Source organism: Canis lupus, chromosome 1, assembly GCF_011100685.1.
Source record: "Canis lupus familiaris isolate Mischka breed German Shepherd chromosome 1, alternate assembly UU_Cfam_GSD_1.0, whole genome shotgun sequence".
Classification (NCBI taxonomy): Eukaryota; Metazoa; Chordata; class Mammalia; order Carnivora; family Canidae; genus Canis; species Canis lupus.
The window spans coordinates 38,235,436-38,255,701 of record NC_049222.1 but is presented as its reverse complement, the minus strand read 5'-3'; the positions used below and the strand labels follow the sequence as shown (position 1 = coordinate 38,255,701).

Genomic DNA, 20,266 nt, shown 5'->3' with positions numbered 1-20,266 from the left:
AACTTCTTTCCTTCAGTCCAAATAGCTTTTATGAAATCAAGGTTGCAAAATCTCTATTCGATGTGCCACTCCCATGCTCAAAAACTTTCATTGACTTTATAGCCACTTATAAAATAAAATTCAAACTCCCTCTCTTGAAACTGAAGGTATCCCATGGTGATTGCATCTTTGCATAATCTGTGATATTGTCTAATTGTATTTACTATTCCATGCACATATGCTTTCTCGCTTCATGTTATTTTGTCATTCCCTCAAATTAGAATTAATTTCCATTCTGTCAAAACCCTCTAAATATAAGTTTAACTTGGACAGTCCGGGTGGCTCAGCGGTTTAGCGCCGATTTCCGCTCAGGGTGTGATCCTGGGAACCCGGGATCAAGTCCCACAGTTGGGCTCCCTGCATGGAGCCTGCTTCTCCCTCTTCCTGTGTGCCTCTCTCTGTCTCTCATAAATAAATAAATTTTATATATATATATATATATATATATATATTTAACTTATATTAGTTATATTACATTAAGTTAAACTTATACTTAGATTAGCTCTATTCTTGACCATAACATTCAGAAGAGATCTTTCCTAAGAACTTGTGTAAGTCCTTGTTGAAGTGATTCTCACTAACTTGTAATGTAATTCTGAGAAGTGTTCCCTACATTTATTTTCTTAAGGAAATAGGGATTGTTTATCAAACATTTGATAAAATTTTGTGGAGCTATCCAGATCTGGATTTTTCTTTTTGTTTTTATTTCTCTGAGATTTTATTTTATTTTGTTTTTATTTTTTTAAGATTTAATTTATTTATTCATGGGACACACACACAGAGAGAGAGAGAGAGAGAGAGAGGCAGAGACACAGGCAGAGGGAGAAGCAGGCTCCACGCAGGGAGGCCAACGTGAGACTCATCCTGGGTCTCCAGTATCAGGCCCCGGGCTGAAGGTGGCGCTAAACCTCTGAGCCACCGGAGCTGCCCTTCTCTGAGATTTTAAATTAAGGATGCAATTTCTTTAATAGGTATAGGGCTATTTGGATTTTCCATTTTCTTAAGTCAGCTTCAGCAATGTATGTTTTTCAAGAAATCTGTCCATTTCATCTAAGGTGTCTTGTATATTGGTACAAATCTGTTTTCTCAGTGTTTCTATTTGGAATCTATTTATTTTTCTGCTTTTAAGTTCACTGATCATTTCTTCTATAGCATCTAATCTGTTTTTAAGCTCAACCAGCGAATTTTTTATTTTATATATGCATTTTTTCAACGCTAGAAATTCCATGTTTTTTTAATTTTTTCTTTTTATTTTTTTTAAGGTTTTATTTATTTATTCAAGAAACAGAGAGAGAGGCAGAGACACAGGAAGAGGGAGAAGCAGGCTCCATGTCGGAAGCTTGACACGGGACTCGATCCTGGTCTCCAGGATCACGCCCTGGGCTGAAGGCGGCACTAATCCGCTGAGCCGCCTGGACTGCCCCATTTGTTTTTGTTTTTTAATAGGTTCAAATTCTCTTCTTATTTTGTTCATTATTTCTTTTAAATCCTTGAATATATTTATAATAGCTGTTAAAAACCTTGCCTACTGATTCCATCACCTCAATGATTCCTGGGCATACTTCTATTGATTGATTTTTCTTACAGTTATGGGTCTTATTTCCCTGTTTCTTTGCATGTCTAGTAATTGCTTTGTAACTGGATGCCGAGTGCTTAATTGTTGAAATTCTGGATTTTATTATCTTCCTTTAGAGAAGTATGAAGTTGTTTTGTTTAGAAATCTACTTATGTGGGAATCAGCTTGATCTTTTCAACATTTGTTTTTAGGCTTGCTTAAGGCTGATCTAGAACATGTTTTATTGTCCAGCTAAGTTAGACCTTATGCTAACACATGGCCTTTCTATGATTTCTGTTGGCTATTTGTGGTGTGCATCAAGGTCTCTTACCCTGATTGATTGGAACCAGAATTTGGCCCAGTTATGTGCAAGCTCCAGATGGTAGCTGAGTTCATAATTCCTTGGCGGTTATCTCAACCTTGTGAAGTGTTCCTAACATGGACAACCTTTTATTTCACCAAGTCTCAAGAATTGGCCTGTGCAGGTTTTTGGAACTCTTGCTGAGTATAATCCCTTCTCTCCATTGTTCCATCCCACTATTCAAAATACCCCACCTCTCCAAAATCTGATTAATGAGATCTCTGTGCTTTACATGGATTCCTCCTCTTGCCTCTCTGCTTCTGCCAGAAAACATGGGTCATGAAAACAAGATTTTTCTTGTTTCCATTCTCTTAGAGATACTGCCTTGTGCTGACTATTGTACAACATCTGTAAATATTATTTTATATATTTCTATATAATTTGTTTATCATTCTAGCTGTGTACAGCTAGTCTAGTATCTGTTGGCCAAAAGTGTGGCTTCATATTCTCAAAATACAATTATTTTAATCAGAATTTTCCTAATTTGAAGGAATTTTCTTTTAGAAAATATAATTTCTAAGCCAATTTTTATATATAGCATATGCAAACACTTTCATTTTTAAATGATCTTATTCTTTTGAATGTTATTTCTGTGTAATTTTTAGAATTTATGACTTGATCCATTGATAAAATTGGTGCATATTAAATTTTACTGGTCATAGCCTCTGCAATGTACTATACTAATCTGCTCTGGCATAGTTTATCAGTGACATAATTATGGGTGAAGACAATATTATCATTCAGTCCTCATCTTATCTAATTTTGAAGCTATTTTTTTTCCTTTCCCTCTTGAATCATAACTCTCTCCTGATAGTCTTCCTTCCTATTTAAAAAATGCTTCTTTTCTAATTTCTTTTCTTCTAATGATAGCTTAAGTGTTTGTGTTCTCCAGGGCTCTGTTATTAGGACTTTCTCCTCCAACTAGGTTCTCTCTGGGCAAGCTTGTTACTCTCTGGGTTTCAACAGTCATCTATGCTGTTGATCCCCAAATCTGAAAAATAAATCTTTTTATAAATCTCAGTCCTCTCCCTCCTGAGCTTGAGATGTATGTGCTTCAATGTGTACTGTTGAACTATGTCTCATACTTCACAGTATGTCCCAAACTGACCTCATCATCTTCCACCAACCTACCTTTCCTTTCGCATTTCTCATTTTAGAAGTTTGCCCAGCTGTTGAAGCCAAAAAGCCTAGATTTGTGTCTTTCTTTCATCTCTGATGTGTAACCATCACTGAGACCTATAAATTGTGTCTTTGTAAATCCCCACTCCTCTACTATTGATTAAGGCTTTTCTCATCTCTCACCTCAACTATGGCAGTGGTCTCCTAATATGTATTTGTCTGTAGATTCAGGTGCTCTCAAGACACCCTTCACACTGCTGTCACTGTGAATATCCACAGAAATTCAATAATATATCCAACTCACCTGCTCAAAATGTATCTATTTTCCCCCTTACCTATGAAAAAGGGACAAAATCCAAGTTCCAGAGTATGTCATAGAAAACCATCTACATTCTCTCTCTCACTTATGTCCATTGTCACCTTCTTCCTATGCTGTTCAGAAATTAAGCTAATTACCATAAATGACAAGTTTCTTCAGCTCCCTGTTCATATGCTACTCTCTGCCTGAAATTTCCTCAAAATTCCTTTAGATTTCTTCCTCTTACCCTATTCCCTCCCCTTTTATATATTCAAATAGTAGGTCTGTCAAGTGAGCAAATAATTGAATAAATGATAGAGTAGAATTACCATGAACCTCCAGAAGACACTGAAAACTAAAGCTTTTAGGTTTGCTCATATATGAACTTATAGATGGACATAAACATCTTCACATTTTACATTCTGTTAGAATTTTAATAGTAGTTCTACTTCCTTAGTTTCTATTTGGCTCAATAAAAACATTTTGACAATTCAAATAAACTGAGAAAGAATATTTTTACCTACTCACTACAGAAATATTACTCTGTCATATTTAGTTGACATTAGACCAGAGAAGGCAATGAAATCACACACACACACACACACACACACACACACTACTATTTCTAAAGAATATTTTGCCATTGCTGATTTATTTACAGCTCTTAGGATCATTCTGGAGCCCCTATTTTCCATTATTTGGGGATAAAAGAAATGCAGAATCTGTGCTGGTGGTACCAGTACTTGGTTACAGTAACCAAATTGGTTATAACCTTATATTAAGCACTTTGGCAGAGAATTTGATGAGAGGAAATAGAAGAACATATAAAACATTATACCTTTCTCTTCCCCATATTTCTTTTCTCTTTATTTATTTATAGCTATACTTTTCACTTTCTCATAAATTCTTTAAGAATAAACATCTGGCTGTCCTTCGCTTGAAGTTTAAGACCTTTCTTTTAGAAGTTGTAACATATGCTGGAAGAAAAGCAGATTTAAATAATGAATTTTTTTTTCAAATTAAAGTTTTTTCTTCAACTGGTCCACAGATTAAGTATTTTTTTAAAAAAAATCCTAAAGGATAAAATTTAGAGAGATACCTAAAGGACCGATAATATCAAGGAATATTAATATTCATTATCAGAAAGTAGGTAAATGGAAACTAACTGGAAATAGACAAGTCACCTGCTTAGTCAGTTCTTGCTAGAAACATATTGGCTATTCTAAGATCAAATTTGAAAAGAAAGGTACTCCCATGGATCAGTTTGAGCCATCTGGAGAATCACTGATGTGCTCTCAGAACATTGTTAAGTTATAATGAAAGCCAGTTATGTAAATTCAGAAGGGGATAGAGAATAAGAGTGAGAGAGGAAGAGAAACAGGAGAACACTTACCTCCTGTTAGTTACATAAGAAAGATATTTGACTGAGCATTTTGGTTCCAGTCTGTAGTTGTGTGGAAGAAAGAAAATTAGGAGATTCTGGAATGGAGACCATTCCATCACATTAGCTGAACTATAAATTTAATGTGATATGATGATTGTTGCTAAGCTATGACACTCAATAATATGGGCTGCAGGAAGAAATTGTGAGAGGGACTTTAAGGGCACATACAGGGAACTTGGAAAGAGGGAGGGGAAAGAGAACAGACTCCCAGCTCCCTTCCTTATAAACAGTGTTGATATTTCAAAAGCACACACACAATAACAGCAGGGACATTTCTAAAATGAAGAAAAAGACAACTTCTTGTGATAGACTGGCTTACTCCTTGATGAGCCATGAAATTCTGTATTAAAAATGAATAAAAGTCATGATACTAAATCAGATTTTTTTGCAGCAGTGTTTTCTTTCTCAGACAAACCTTCATTTTACCAATTACCAGATTCTTTCAGGTGGGATAGTATTTTCAAAACATTCAGTTCAAGAAAAAGAAAATATAAAATACAAAAGTACAAAAGTGAGGCTATAACCTCAGAAAGAATCACCTTGATAAGAACATGTCTTCAATTGTGCATGACCCTCGTCTTACTTTACCTTTCAAACCAGACTCACTGTTTAGGTATCTTAGTAGGATATAACCTCTAGCATAACTGTAAAACTAATGCGTATCTGATACATTTGCATAATTATGGTAGTTGTGAATCCTTTGCTTTTGGAAGGGATTGAGAAAGGGAAAAAAGGAGGATACTAAAAAACTAGCAGAATATGATACAATTCTTGAGCCAGATGGACATTTGTAAGGATGGTTAGTGGAGAGAACAAAGACCATTAAACTTTGTAATAATAGAAGTAATTCTCATTGATTGGGCCTACTTACTGAGCAACTGTACTACATGCTTTGCATACATTAAAGTATATTTATGTATGCTTTATAGATGAAGTAACAGGTTCAGAGAAGCAAGATGCCCAAATGGATCTTGTATACTGGGATTCGAGTTCAGCTGATTCCAGCCTTGAGTTCTTGTCTTTCTACAACATTGCCTCTTCTGAATCTTGTAGATTGTTTACAATAAGCAAGTATATTGTAATGAATAAGCTTAAATATGATTATAAAATTCAAAATAAAATTTTGAGGGCAATAGCAAAACTAACACTTTAATGTATCATTTACAGTTTCTGAAAATTTTCTTACAACTAATATTTTATATTATATCATCTTATAGTTTCTGAAACATTTCACGAATCTTAGATCATTTGATCTTTATAATATCCCAGTGATAGGGGCAAAGTCATTATTTTCTTTACAGATGAAGTGACGGGAACTCGGAGATTAAGTAATTTATCTGTGATTCCCAAACTTGCAAACTGAAATTTGGATGCAGGCCTTAAGATTCCCAGTCCCAGGGAAGCCCAGATGGCTCAGTGGTTTAGTGCTGCCTTCAGCCCAGGGCATGATCTTGGAGACTTGGGATCTAGTCCCACGTCAGGCTCCCTACATGGAGCCTGCTTCTCCCTCTGCCTGTGTCTCTGCCTCTCTGTTTCTCATGAATAAGTAAATAAAATCTAGATTCCCAGTCCCAGGTGCCTTCTCATTCTTCTGGTGTCATGTGTAGTATAATGCAGGTTACTGGTATAGATTCACCTACAGATCAGAGCTTTACTATGAATTCCCTAAACCAGCACCACTAAGGTATTTAGAGTCCATAGGGCCCATTTCAGTATGTTTGGTCTATGTTTTTATTATAATTTAACTAACCCAATGTTCTTCAAAGCCCAAATTTTAGCCTACATAACAAGATAAGTGACTTAAATTATTACTAGTAATTATTACTAAATGCTGACATCTGGAAAGTGTCACCTGAGAAACATGAAGGCTTTATCTCCAATAAATATAGTCATTCAAGAGCAAAACAACAGTCTGATGTTTCTGAATATCTTTAATATCATTCAGTACATCCATAGTCTGAAAGAGATTTCTCCAAAATAAGCAAATGAGTTTCTCAACAAAGGGTGTAAGTTCTACTTGAGCTGGTAAAATCCAGCTACCTGGAATATTATAGGCACTCAATAATAAATTGATATTTAATAAGTTAATGAATATATGACAAAGTAGAGAGATTCAGTGAAATCACTTCCTATACCACTTGTAGGAGATTTGCTATTTTCTAATGAAGTAACTTACTTTATTTTTAATCTGATCAGAACTCAGTATCTTGATGAAGTTGTACATTTATGTGCAGAGTATGTTAGTGAAGCAAATGAAAGACATAAATTATTTGTATTATTGTGAGAATATTTGTTACCTGTAAAATTGTGTGTGATATAAATGAATTACCAAAACACATGAGAATCTAAATAACTTGAGAACAAATCATCCAGAAATTTCTTTATTTGAGGAATATATCCTAGTCAAAGAGAAGGACATATCCTATATGTATAGGATGATGAAGAGGCATAGATATATTCACTTGTGTGGAAATTTATAAAGTGATGTCAGAACATTTTTTTTGTTTCTTTTCTTAATGACTAGGTGCTTCTAAGAAATGAGACATATTCTACCAAAAACACTGACCAACAGAAGTGAAGTGGGCTGCGGAGGGAATATAGGAATGGAAGATGTGCTTGAATAGGTTGCACAAGTGATTCTGATGGGTTCCTCTTCCCCTGCCTCCTCTCTTGTTTACTTGTTTAGATTTCCCTGTACTCAAAATTACAGATGTACTAATGGGAAATTTTGTCCTCATCAAGTTTTGGCCCGTGATAATCTTTTATAGTTTTATAATAAAGATACTAGTTAATCATCATGCCTTTTGAAACATTTACATGCATTTACTATATGTGCATAAATTCCACTTGTATCTTTATTAGTTAGAAATAAAAATCCACCAGGAAATGAATACCAGTCCTTTCAATTATAATTGTATGATCTTCATGGAGTAACTAAACCTCCTTGATTCTAGTAAAACAAGGATAGTTCCACATCTATGTTTCTTAAGAACATTAAAGAGCAAATAGGGAGAGTTTGTAGTATAATAACTGACATATAGTACTTGCTCAATAAATGTTCAATTGAAGTACTTATTCTTCTGCTCCTTTCAGTCAGTTGTTCCCAGTAAAATTTGAGAAATTCTTATTTAAGAGTTTTCCCTTTCAATTGTTACATCCCTGCAGTTTATTTTCCTTTTAAAACCTGGGCTGGGCTCGGGCTCTTGAACACAGCTGGACCACAGCTCCAATACTCTATGGAAATAAGAGCCTTCCAGGTAACAATACATTCACTGGGCACAGAGGGTGACAAGGTGGCCATTAATGAGGGTGAGATCAGAAAAGAAGTCAATGCCCCCAAGCCAAGACTAGGTCTTGGCCTGTCCATCTTCTTACCATCTTTTCTCTTTTCCTAATCTTTGCCTTTATTATTCCTTCTCTTCTCATATTCTGTCTGAAAACAGACTCTTAGTCCAACATATTTTCCTTTCATTAGTCCTTAGGAAAGACATGCTGTTTTGACCATTTCCATGTTAATAATGTGTTGCTTGTTCAGCCATTTGGAATACGGATACATGTTCTTAAAGAATTGAATTAGCCCTTCCTTAGTTGGGGGATAGCTGGAGGTGTGGAGAGAGAATTTAATTCCTTTGCTAACCCAGCCAGCTATTAGGAGGAAATATATGTCAGGATCACCTTCTCAGAATTTTGTTCAATATCCTTGCTCTGGCTCAAATAACACTTTTCAAAGGGAACTTGTTTCTGGTTCTTCCCTGGAACCCGTGTCTAGTCCGCCATCTTCCAACAACAGATCATTGGAAAATTGCCCCTATTGTGTCAACTGGGATTTATCTTTAACCTTGGAATTCAGCTTTTGTGCTTGTTTATCCAATTTTCTATTTCTTCTTTTCCTTTCACAAAAGGAGGTGGCATGGTCTGATGGATGCCCAATTTAAGGCACAGGGGCAGAAAAAATTGATTCCAATTCATCCCTTTGTTGCTGGGAGGTAGAGGAATCATGAATGCTCTGTGCCTCATTTCCTCACCCAAATAATAAGGATAGTAATTTTAATATAACTTCCTCCTGAAATCTTCCTGCCTGGACACTTTCACTAGAGTCTAAATGCAAGGGTTGTTCTGTCTTGGACTCCGTGGCTCGGATGCCCCTGGTGGGAGTGATGTTTGGAGCACTCCAGTTTCATGGTGATCAGCCTTCAGATATTGCCCGAAGTACTACTTGGTGACACCCCCAGGGACCTAAAGAGATTATGGTGACTGCTTCCTCCAGGGTTAATCTGACAGCCATGTTTATAGTAATGGTCTCTGAGTAGATTGTTGGCTCTGGATCACTTCAAAAGATAAAATAGGATTTTGGTTTTTGAGATGATATTAAGACTAAGCATTTTAGAGTGCAGAAGAGAAAATAAAATTCTCATTTTTAGTACTTTTATTATAAAGTGGTAATAACTATGTCAGGATTGTTGTAAATGCTGAACTGATTAACAGAGCAAACAGTTATAAGCAGTTTATAAAAACCTAAACAAATTAGAGCCAATCTTTAATTCTCTGTATCTCAAAATGACCTCTTTCTCAGGACTTTGATTTGAATCTTATTCCCCTGTGATGAAAAAAAAAAAAATCCTCAACTTCATTCTGCTTTGTAAGGAATTTCTTTACCCTTTTCTATGCTTATCACCACATCACTTTTAAAATCAGCTTAGCAGAGCAACTGTGACCTTTACAATTGAAACCAAACATCTTCCTTTTTTATCAACAGGAGATTGTAGCTTCTGGCATGAAATTACCCAAGGTGATTTATTTATTTTTTAATTTTAGCATCTTAGAACAGACTCACCCAGTCCCACCTAATAGACATGTTTCCAAGTAATAAAGAAAAAGCTCATTTCAGAATAGAAACAACTTCAAATCTGAGCTGAATTTGCCTGGAGAACTTTGATTGGTTCATATCAGATCACTCACTTTACAGTAATTCCAAGTCTGTGGTCAGAAAATATGTGATACTCAGGTAGGTAGAGGAGACCCTCAATAAAACAGAAGCCAAGGGCCCTGGCATTCCACTCAGCAGTGCAATGAAAACACAGGCACTAATGAACCAGTCTCAGAATTGTCTTTCTGGGAATATCTGTCTGTTGCAGAAGGCTGGTTCTTCTGCAGAATCTTCTGAGCTTTCCTGGGAGGCTGCTGTCTGCTGTCGAAGGAGGACTTGCTGTGCTCTTGTACTCTAATCACTTGTGTAGCAACACAGGGTAATATCATTGTATCATCCAGCCAGCTGACAAGAAGAGATTAAGCATTATTTTAATGGCAATACATTAAAACTCCAAATTAGTCCCTGGAACTAGGGTGACCTCCCATGAACCTTTCCTATATGACTCAGAAGCAAGATGCAGCCAGGTTGTGGCCAAGATGGATTTTGAGAAAAGGCAAAATTTGACTTTTCTGCCTCCCTGGTTTCAGTAGCTGCTGCTGAGCCAGAGCTATTTGACACAAAGAGAGAAACCAGCAGAGCCTCTTAATGCCAGATTACTAAAAGGGCTCGAAGGAAATTTATTTTAAATGAAAAGAATTACTACTCAGAGTGATTTAAAATCCTAATGGTAACCATGGGTCTCCCCTGAACACCACCTCTCTTTGTTGAGCACTTACTGTGTGCCTTCACCACCAAAATGAAAACCCAAGGTGAAAGGGCAGCCTTGGAGTCTTTTGTCCTTTGTTCCTTCCAAGTGGCTGATTGTATTTTTGTAGTTTCAGTTCAAGTCTGCCAATTTGTATTAGCATATCATGAGCCTAGTTACTAAGAAAATGTGCCTGAAGAAAAAAATCAGAGTGCATTCATGGTCATTAAGCTTGTATCATGAGCATGAATCAGCAGTTTTGAACTGCACTGCTAGGGAAGAAACAGGCCTACAAGCCAGCAGAGTGCACAGGAAAAGTCTCCACTGCCTGGGCAAGCTCTGTGGTCCAGGTACACCACATCTACCTCTGATGAACTACCCAAGGGGCTGGGGAGAACCAGGGCTCAGAAGCTCCTCATTTCTGCATACCTGTATTTTCCCGACACTTTTACCAAATATTGACCAACTGTAAGGGCAAAAAGTACATCTGGCATTAGTTATGTGTGAATCTTTATATCTGAAAGAAACAAAAATTCATGTAAAAGAAGGGAAAATTAATTTACTCTGATTTTCTTTGTGAATTCTATATGGTTGGTATTTGAAAAACTAGTAGTAGTATGGCTGATTTATGTCTTGCACAGCAAATGAACAGGAGATGCAAAATGATTTGAAAACTCCTATAATGCTAACAGTAATAAAAATAATTGGCTGCCTGTTTTGTTCCCTCACAAAACACCCTTTAAATCTTCATTTATTTAGTTTTTAGTTTTTAAAAATGTATGTATTCATGAGAGACACAGAGAGAGAGGCAAAGACATAGGCAAAAGGAGAGGCAGGCTCCCTGTGGGGAGCCTGATGCAGGACTCGATCCCAGGACACCAGGTTCATGACCTGAGCTGAACGTAGACACTCATCACTGAACCACCCAAGTGCCCCTAAATCTTCATTTATTACATGGGGAGACTAAGGCATAGGCAAGTCAGGTGGCTTATCCAAGGCCAGAGGAGTTACTTGACAGTAAACCATTCCTTGAATCCAGATCTCCTTTCCCCCCCTCCCCCAGTGCTTTCTTATTCTAGCACAATTAACAAGGCTATTGGTCAAAAACTCTCTACCATCTGTCAGCACTTTGGGCCAAGGCTTTTATCTCATGGACGGTCAGTGATCAGGGGCATATGATCAGTTGCCTGCATTAAAGAGCTTCATTTCATCAGACTGTTTTCTAAGGAGTTACAAATTTGAGCACAGTTGCCTCTGGGAGTAGCACCTAAAGTAGTGGGGAAGTCTGGAGCATGAAATGGGATGGTGTTTTGGAGGCAGGCACAGGAGGTATGTGTTCTCAGGACTCCTGAGTGTTCCTAAGAGGAGCAGCAGGGAGGGAGATAGGCAATGCTTAGGCCACACCCCACTTTCTTGCCAATCCTGCCCAGGACATCCTCTGTGTCTGATCTTGTGTGGCGTCATCTTTCTTTGTCTCCATCTTGATTCCCTAATACTGACAACTCCATGTTGATGGGATTATTTTGATGGTCTATACAAAGTCAAAATGTTCCTATTAATGATATACTATTGATTTATACTTCTTTCTGCATTGGTGTTCCTGAAAGAAGTGAGGGTTTTATTTACATTCATATCAGGTGGCTATATGTAGGGGCTCCTCTCAGGATGAACACTAAACACCAATGTGCACCACTATCAAATTTTATATTTTAAAACTGTTTTCGTGACATTTCTTTTTCATTTTAGAAAAAATATGAATATTTTATATACCTCAATAGAATTATTAGAATATCCCCTCATGATAGTATGACACTCTTGGGAAACCAGATCTTTTACAGGTGAAGACAAATAAAATATGAAGCTAACTCACATATGACTTTATCTTGGCTCTAGCAGCAAAGCGACTTTATAAAGTGTGATTATAAATAATTGAAAATGTTCTTAAATATGGAAAAGTTGAAATAAAAGTCATCCAGAGGGGGGAAAAACACACATTGCCATGATTTGTGTACATTTCTTAAATGATTCATAGAGTAGAAGTCCAAGCAAAAATATTTATTTAGTTCCTTGTTTGTTTACAAAATGTTTTTGTCAGAAATAACTTAACAGGAGCTATAATTGCTTTCTCTCAAATCTAATTTAAAATAAAAAAAAACACAAAGTAAGATTCATCATCATAAATGTTAGAGACTTGAGGACCAATCATTAATACACCATTTCCTCAAAACTTACAGATAAGCACACATGTATACTTGGCCAGGTGTGCTGGATTAGTCAAAACTGTGAAGTCAAATCATGCTCGTGCTGTGTCTTATCCATTAAAGCTCTTCTCTCAGGGCTCTCTAGCTAAGGAAGTATGGACACATCCACTAGTTTTGAATGGGCTCTAAATGGATTCTGATGTTGAGCAAGGTCTCTCTTGAGCATGGTCTCTCAAGTCACATCACTTGAGCAACAGAGAGGATTTTACTTGAGAATGTTTGGTGTCCTCATCTAAAATGTAAAACTATTAATTATATCAACCTCTTAGGGCTAGAATGAGGAAAGAATGCCAGCATGTGTGTCAAAGCCCTTTATAAATGTATAGTGCTGACAAAACGTTAGGTCTCTTTTCTAGCTAGAGGACTAGTGGTACTGGTGGCTAACTCTGCTCTGATGGAAGCACCATACTGATTCAAACATGAAGGAATGTTCAACATGAAGATCCATTGAAACCTATTCAGTGAGTGTGCATGGTCTTCACATACATATCTGTGGAACTATTGCAAAATTATTTCATTTATGTAGTGGTAAATGAAAACATCAGAAAATCAGGGATACCATCCACTTTCTTCCACAAGGTAGCTGTATAGCCTTGAGTAAGTCATTTAACCATTCTCGGCCTTGTTTTTCTTATTGATGAAATATAAGATTTGGAGAGGGGCACATTTACAAGATTTTTTTAAATGATTTTATTTATTTATTCATGAGCAACAGAATGAGAGAGAGAGAGAGAGAGAGAGAGAGAGAGAGACAGGCTCCATGCAGAGCCTGACGTGGGATTTGATCCTGGGTCTCCAGGATCCCGCCCTGGGCTGAAGGTGGTGCTAAACCACTGAGCCACCTGGGCTGCCCTTGTGGCAGACTCATTTACAAGTTTTAAAGACATGAAAATAAAAGTAATGTGCTGAGCTGACCTTCTAAAACTCAAAATCCAGCTCATTTAATATAGGGTAAGCCCTGAGAATAATCCAGAAAAAGTTGTTCAATTCAGTTTTAACTTCTCAAAAATCACAGTTTACCAATAGGGAATATGATCCCCTCCCTCTACCCAGAGGAGAGGAAATGCAGAAGGGGATATGGTACCTTGTTTTTCAATCCACAGGGAAGACATACATTTTTCCTGAAGAAACAAATGTTTTATTCAAACAGCACCATGCACATCTGAGGAATACTTACGTTGGTGAAGACGATGAGAACAATGTAATCTAAAATTTGTCTTTGAGAAATAACTTAGTACTTGAAAAGAAATGGAACCACCAGTCAGAAACATTAGACAGAATTTAAATGTTAAAAAGGAAGTGACAGGGGCCTTGTTTCTCATAATTCTGTTGGCTGAATTGAGCATCTCCCCCTTGGAAGTATACCTTGTCTCCTGTCTCTCAGCAGTAGTGGAACACATGAGAAAAGTCAGGGAGGGGAAGAAGTAGGTCAACCCACTGTGACATGGAGATGCAGGAAGAGCAGTTATTAGCAATTCTGTTACAAGGATGGACTTGGAGATTGTTTTAGAGACAGAGGCTTGAGGTTGAAAGGAGACCCATTACTATCCATCTTGTAAGGCTGAGACAGCCATCCACACAGAACTCTACACCCATCATTGTCTTCATCGTCTGGATAGTTTGGAAAAATGTAATATTCTATTCTGTGCTGGTTAAATTTTTGGGTTTGGTTTTGGTTTTTCAGTGGAGGGAGGAATAATAAAAGGAACGAAAAAGTAGTAAATCATTTAGGAAGAAGGTAGAGGCTCTAGAAATAGTCTTTGTGGAAAGAATATCAGATGATATGTTTACAAGAAGGTAAATTTTGTTGCAAGGGAAATGAGGAACAAATCAATATGAGGTAAAGAAGTTGCCAAATCATAGGAAAGAGGAGAGACAGAAACATTTTTTGGACTTGTCAAAACAACTCATTATTGTACGCTCTATGCCAAGGTCTTAAGAGTCAGTACATTTATTTATGTTTGCTCTTCAGAAACTATTTAGTTGCAACATTCATCTCTCCCTACAGACAACATTGCATTATTTCTAAAATACTTATGGTACGTACTGTGCAGATTATATTATAATTGGGCATATTTTCCTAAGTAACTGACTTTTTTATTTCCCCAATCTTGTTTTACTACGTTTCTTTTTCTAGCACTGACTTTGAGATTTTTCCAAATCCTTGGAGACAGAATATGCACAGAATATGCAAAGACACCATGTGTGGTCCAGTTCATGTTGAACACACTTGCTGCCAGGATGATTAAGAGTCAAAAGAAATTGTACACAAAGGGCAACGTAGGAGCCAATATCCAACTTGCTTTACTTGAGAAGTACACTGCGGAGAAGTGGAGGGTATTCTTCTAAACAAGTGCAAATGGGTGAAGTACTTCATCATCAGACTACCTTGTGCTTTAGCAGGGCTGCATCCAAAGATAGCTTTAAATGCACATAAATGACTCAGGCTCTGTAAGACAGAAAGAATGACAGGACAAAGAGAGATCAGTAAATATCCTGGAGGGTTGGTGCAAAGAGAATGGAAATAAAAATTAAAAAAAGTAATCTATGTCCAGGATTGGATTTAGAAGAACGTTAGTAAGGATTAACACACTGAAAATTCAGAGCCTATATGTCCAAGAGAAAGCCGCCTTGGCGGAAATGGTGTCAGAAATGGTAAATAAGAAAGGTCATTCCTCTACATTTGTTATTAGTATCACTACATTTTTTATTGCAGATTGTCCTGAGGGAACTAAATTATGTATGTTAACATCAACCAGTAACAAGTTAATAAAATGCATGTCCTCTTATGTATAGACTGAAGTTACTTGTGCTTCATCAGATTGTTTTGTAATAGTATCTTCCAAATATCCTTGGCTTCAAAAAGAAATTGCTGTAAAAAATAATGAATTTAGTGCTCAGAATCCCAACTTTGATAACAGGGCTTGTAGTCTTTTATCCTATTCATTTAAGAAATTTTATTTCCCCTTATTTGTTGGAAGTGTTTCCAGTTTCTGGGACCTAAGGCCTCCAAGAAAACACTGCATTTTAAGACTTTTTGTTTTTTGTTCAACAGACTGCTCTCGCTAGATCTTAGAAATATAGCTGGCTGAAGTAGTTTTCTAGTCAATACTGTATTTGTAAATACATGTGATTAGCTCTTACTGACATTTTAAAGGTGACCATTGAGTAATATTTAGGGAGTCTCAGTGGCTGAGTACTTTGGTGTTTTTTTAGCAACCTGACCCAGATGTCTGATGACCCCCAGATAGTTGGGCTAATTGTTCTCTGATTGACTGGTTACACATGATACAGTCAGGATACACCTCACTGGACCCAAACGAAAGGGAACCCAGTGTCCTCGTTCCAGGACTGCGTAAGACAACGTGGCACAAACTCAAAGCCTTAGCACCACTCAGTTCCACAGACAGAAGTGCTGTCCATTCTCCAGCCACATAAGATTGGACTCTGCTTTTTCAAGGACCTATGAATGCCCCTGAAATTTCACTCTCCCTTCTCAAATGTAAACATCTGAATCTTCCTGAAGGAGGAGAGAAATTTTAACACTTTATTCTTCTCTTTGGCTAGGGAATCTTCTCTTTCAGGAAGCTGAGAGATGGCATTAAATCTTCCTTGTATTTTGCCATTCCTTTTGAAACTGAATCTCTATGTGAAGGGCCAATCATTTCAGGGGAAAAAAATAATGCATTCTAGCTTTGTTTATTGAACTAGATCAAAGTCTTAAGCCAATGTATAAGAGAATATTACTGATTTCTATTGAGCAGAAATTTGGTTTTCCAACTACTTTGAGGTACCAGAAAGGTTCCATTTCACCTTTCACAATTCCAAAGCCCTCTTGTTTATACTCCAAAGTATCTGTTGATTGAGTGAAAGGTAAACTTTAAGAAAAAAATCTTGTTTTTCCATCACCTTTATTGTCTAATTGAGGACAATTACCTCATATATGATTCAATCAGTTCATCTTTCAATATGGGACTCTGTCCGGAAAGGTTGTAGTGATATCTCCCAAGGTTATCGACAGAGCCCAACTTTAGAAGATTCTTCCTTGATTCAACACAAAGGAAGAAAATAACCTGTGCTTAGATATTTAACTCTATTTCACAGTATATTTCAAAGCTTTTTTTTTTTAAGTAGGAATAAGATACTTTGTAAAATAATTTTCAAAAATCTTAAATATTCTAGGCCATGGGAGAAAAGTTGCAGGAAAAGTCTGGCATGGAACACCCAGAAGCAGAATAGAAAGGGTATAATGGAAGATACCACAGGATAATAAGCCTCCATCAGCGCCGGTATTCACCTCACCACCCCAAATACTCACACAATCTAAGGAAAATGAATGTGCTTCTATGTGAATGAAACACAAGATAATCCCCCAGCTCCTCTTCCAAGCATATTGCTGTGTAGAAATTCTTGTAACTCATAGTCTCCTCATCTCTATTTCTGTGTCGTTATCAAGTCATGATAAATCTTCAATTCAAGCCATTTATAAGTGGATAATATTAATAATGATTATATTAACAATACCACTGGTTAAACACTTATGCACTTACCATATTAAATGCATTATTAAGCATTTACTATAGGCCAGACTCAATGTTAAGTACGTTTTGTGTGTTATCTCCCTTGTTTCTCACAGTAGCACTGTGTGAAGGAGATAGTTTTTTCCCCATCTTAATAATTGAGAAAGTCAAATCTCAGAAAGTATGGATAACTCACTGGAAGTCACAGAGTAAGGGGCAGAGCTGGGAGGTATGCACAGGCTGGCTGATGGGAAAGCCCCAGTTTGTTCCCACTATGCAATATCGTGAAAAACAGTAAGGGGATATTTGAGTTTTTAGAATCTGTGTACACATGCAGTTTAATGACTTTGGGGAAACAAAATATGAAAATAGCTTGGCTTGTGCAGGGCAGAAAAATGTTTATTCTGTTTTCTACGATGTAGGCTGGTGACAGAAAGTAGACTCTGGAGAACAGAGGCATTTGGTTTCAAATAAAATATCTGCATTAAATATTCAGGTTTCCTGCAGCTTTATGGGAGTACACTACCAGAGAAATGGGCAAGCTGGCAAAGGCTCGGGCTTGGCATGGACAAATCTCTACACTGGCCCCACTGAAGGCCTAATAAACTACCAACTGGTGCCATCCAGAAGGGGGCCAAGAGCACACAGTTTGGGGGGACCATTGCTGTCGCCTCCCTGGTTAGAGCATGATGACAGTCAGACCAGGGCTCTAAGTTGCTGTGAATTGATGTGGATTAGTTTCATCACTAATTCTCTGTAGCACCAGTCATATGCAAAGAAAATGTGAGCTCTCAAGGTGAGCTAAATGCTGGCACTGGGAACTTAGTACCTTAGCTGTTGCTTGGATAGTAGGTGCATTTATTTCCCCTCTACTATCTGGGCAAGTGCCAAGGTGCTGACCTCTGGCTAAGGAAACAGAGGGAATCAAAGGGAAATTACAAAAGGGCTGGCTCTGGCTAATGGCTTCTGCTAGCAGATATTTGATCATTCCAAACATAAAGAGGAGGGGGAAGAGCCAAATTCATTTTGCAACTGGAGTTCTTTGGGTGTTCAGTGTCTTTGTAATCTACTCTTAATATGATTAAAATGGAGGCGTTCAGGCTTAAATGGCTGTTGGAATAAATTGGAGACCTCAAATTGGCAGAGTTTAGGTTTTGAAGAACTCCATTCTGTCAAGTCTCCCTGAAATTTAATCACTCCAATATCAAGCTTTTTGTTGTTGTTGTTGTTTTGTTTTTATCACAATGTGAAATTTGGCAGTGAGCAAAATCAACAGGGTCACAGCTTTGATGAGGAATCTGCTGCATTTTGGCAGAGGAATCAAGGAGTTTCTAATGCCGAAGAATAGAGGTCCTTCCAAAGGACCTAAGAAAAAGCAGCTATTCGTTATTTAAATCACCACATAGGGGGTTAAAAGAGGTTTGTGTGTGTGTGTGTGTGTGTGTGTGTGTGTGTGTGCACGCGCATGCACCTGTAAGTACGCGTACAAGGAGTCTGAAGCCAGTTTGGTGAAACAGATTTTTTTAATAGATTTTATATATCTATTCATAAGAGACACAAAGAGAGAGAGAGAGTCAGAGACACAGGCAGAGGAAGAAGCAGGCTCCACACAGGGAGCCCGACATGGGACTCGATCCTGGGTCTCCAGGATCACGCCCTGGGCTGAAGGCAGAGCTAAACCGCGGAGCCACCGGGGCTGCCCAGTGAAACAGAATTTTTATGCAACCTGCTTTTTAAAACCCTTTTCCATTGGCCTTTTAAAAATAAGAAGCAGCAAAAACTCAAATAGAAAAATGACCTTCAACATACATTTGACACATACATATGCACCGAGGGCATGCAGAGAATGAGAATCTGAGAGATGCATGCATATTTCTCTGCATACATGCACATGACATACTGGTTCCCTGGGCAGCAAGTAGAAAGTTATTTGGTAGAATGGACTTAACCACGCTTGGGTCTGACATGTCTCAGGCTGTCCTGGGTAGCTTTGGACAAAATCCTGGAAAAGAGCAAAGTTGAATGTTTCTTTGATGGTTTTTATTCCTCAGACTTTTGGCTTTTTTTTTTCTTGGTTTGTTTCTGCATCCTCAGACTCTTTAAATCTAGTAGGAAAGGACTGGAAATTAGAGCACTGATTTGTTGGCCTATGAATTAATGCTGGTTTCTGGACCAGTTGTTTTCCAAAGAACACACCTCCTGTTTCTCCAACACACACACACATGCATGTACACACGCGTGCGCACACACATACACACACAAACACACACATTATACAGCGTTTTATATATGTCTACCAGATAGGAAATGGCATTCATTTTCAGGGTGTTTTAAGATTTCCCTGCAGGTTATCTAAATGCTAGCTTTAGACAAAAAAAAAAAAAAAAAAAAAAAAAAAAAACATAAATGGCCACATTCAAGTTGTCTTTTGAATGATGCCCTTGCTAGTCATGAAAATATGCTCTTTTGGTGTGCCTGGGGCAGTACTAAAAATGAATCAGGCAGTGGCCTTAATGAGAATCCAGTTTGAGGACTAGAAGAAATTTAATATACTGTGTCTTTTTTCTGAGGTCATGACTTTATCCTCAAGAAGGTTATAGCAAATAATATTTAGGGACGGAAATCACCACGTGTAAAATATCCTCTGGGAAGACAGCATTAACTTAACTTAGACTACTCCTGCTTTTGCTAGAGAAGAAAATGGAGCCTTTAGTTCCTATGATATATTGAGATTGGGCTTTTCACATGACCAGGCAGTATGCAGAATGGGCTACCAGACTTGGGACCAGTTTCTGTCCATTTCAGGCCTTGATTCTATCTCATTTGTGACCTCAGATAAGCCGCTTCCCCTATTCAAGATTCTTACCTATGACATTAGGATGAACAGATCTACCAACCTCTATTGTATTGTGGTTAAAAGGAATGAAGATGATTCTCAGATGTCAAATAATTTTGAAATTAACAAAATACTATAGGAGTATAAGCCATGACTTTAGGTATTTACACAAAGGAAAACTAATGCAGGCAGGCAGTGCAGAGTGCTCTCTGAGTGAG

General features: G+C 37.5%; 1 protein-coding gene across 1 annotated transcript in view; it reads left to right on the top strand.

The window, feature by feature from the left end:
- Positions 1 to 14,844, top strand: part of LOC102154803 (DDB1- and CUL4-associated factor 13-like) — a 212,062-nt gene extending 197,218 nt beyond the window's left edge. The window contains exon 6 of the transcript XR_005353658.1: positions 14,830 to 14,844. The gene's annotated coding sequence lies outside the window, so the exon portion shown is untranslated. The remainder of the gene's footprint in view (positions 1 to 14,829) is intronic.
- The last annotated feature ends 5,422 nt before the right edge of the window (positions 14,845 to 20,266 follow it).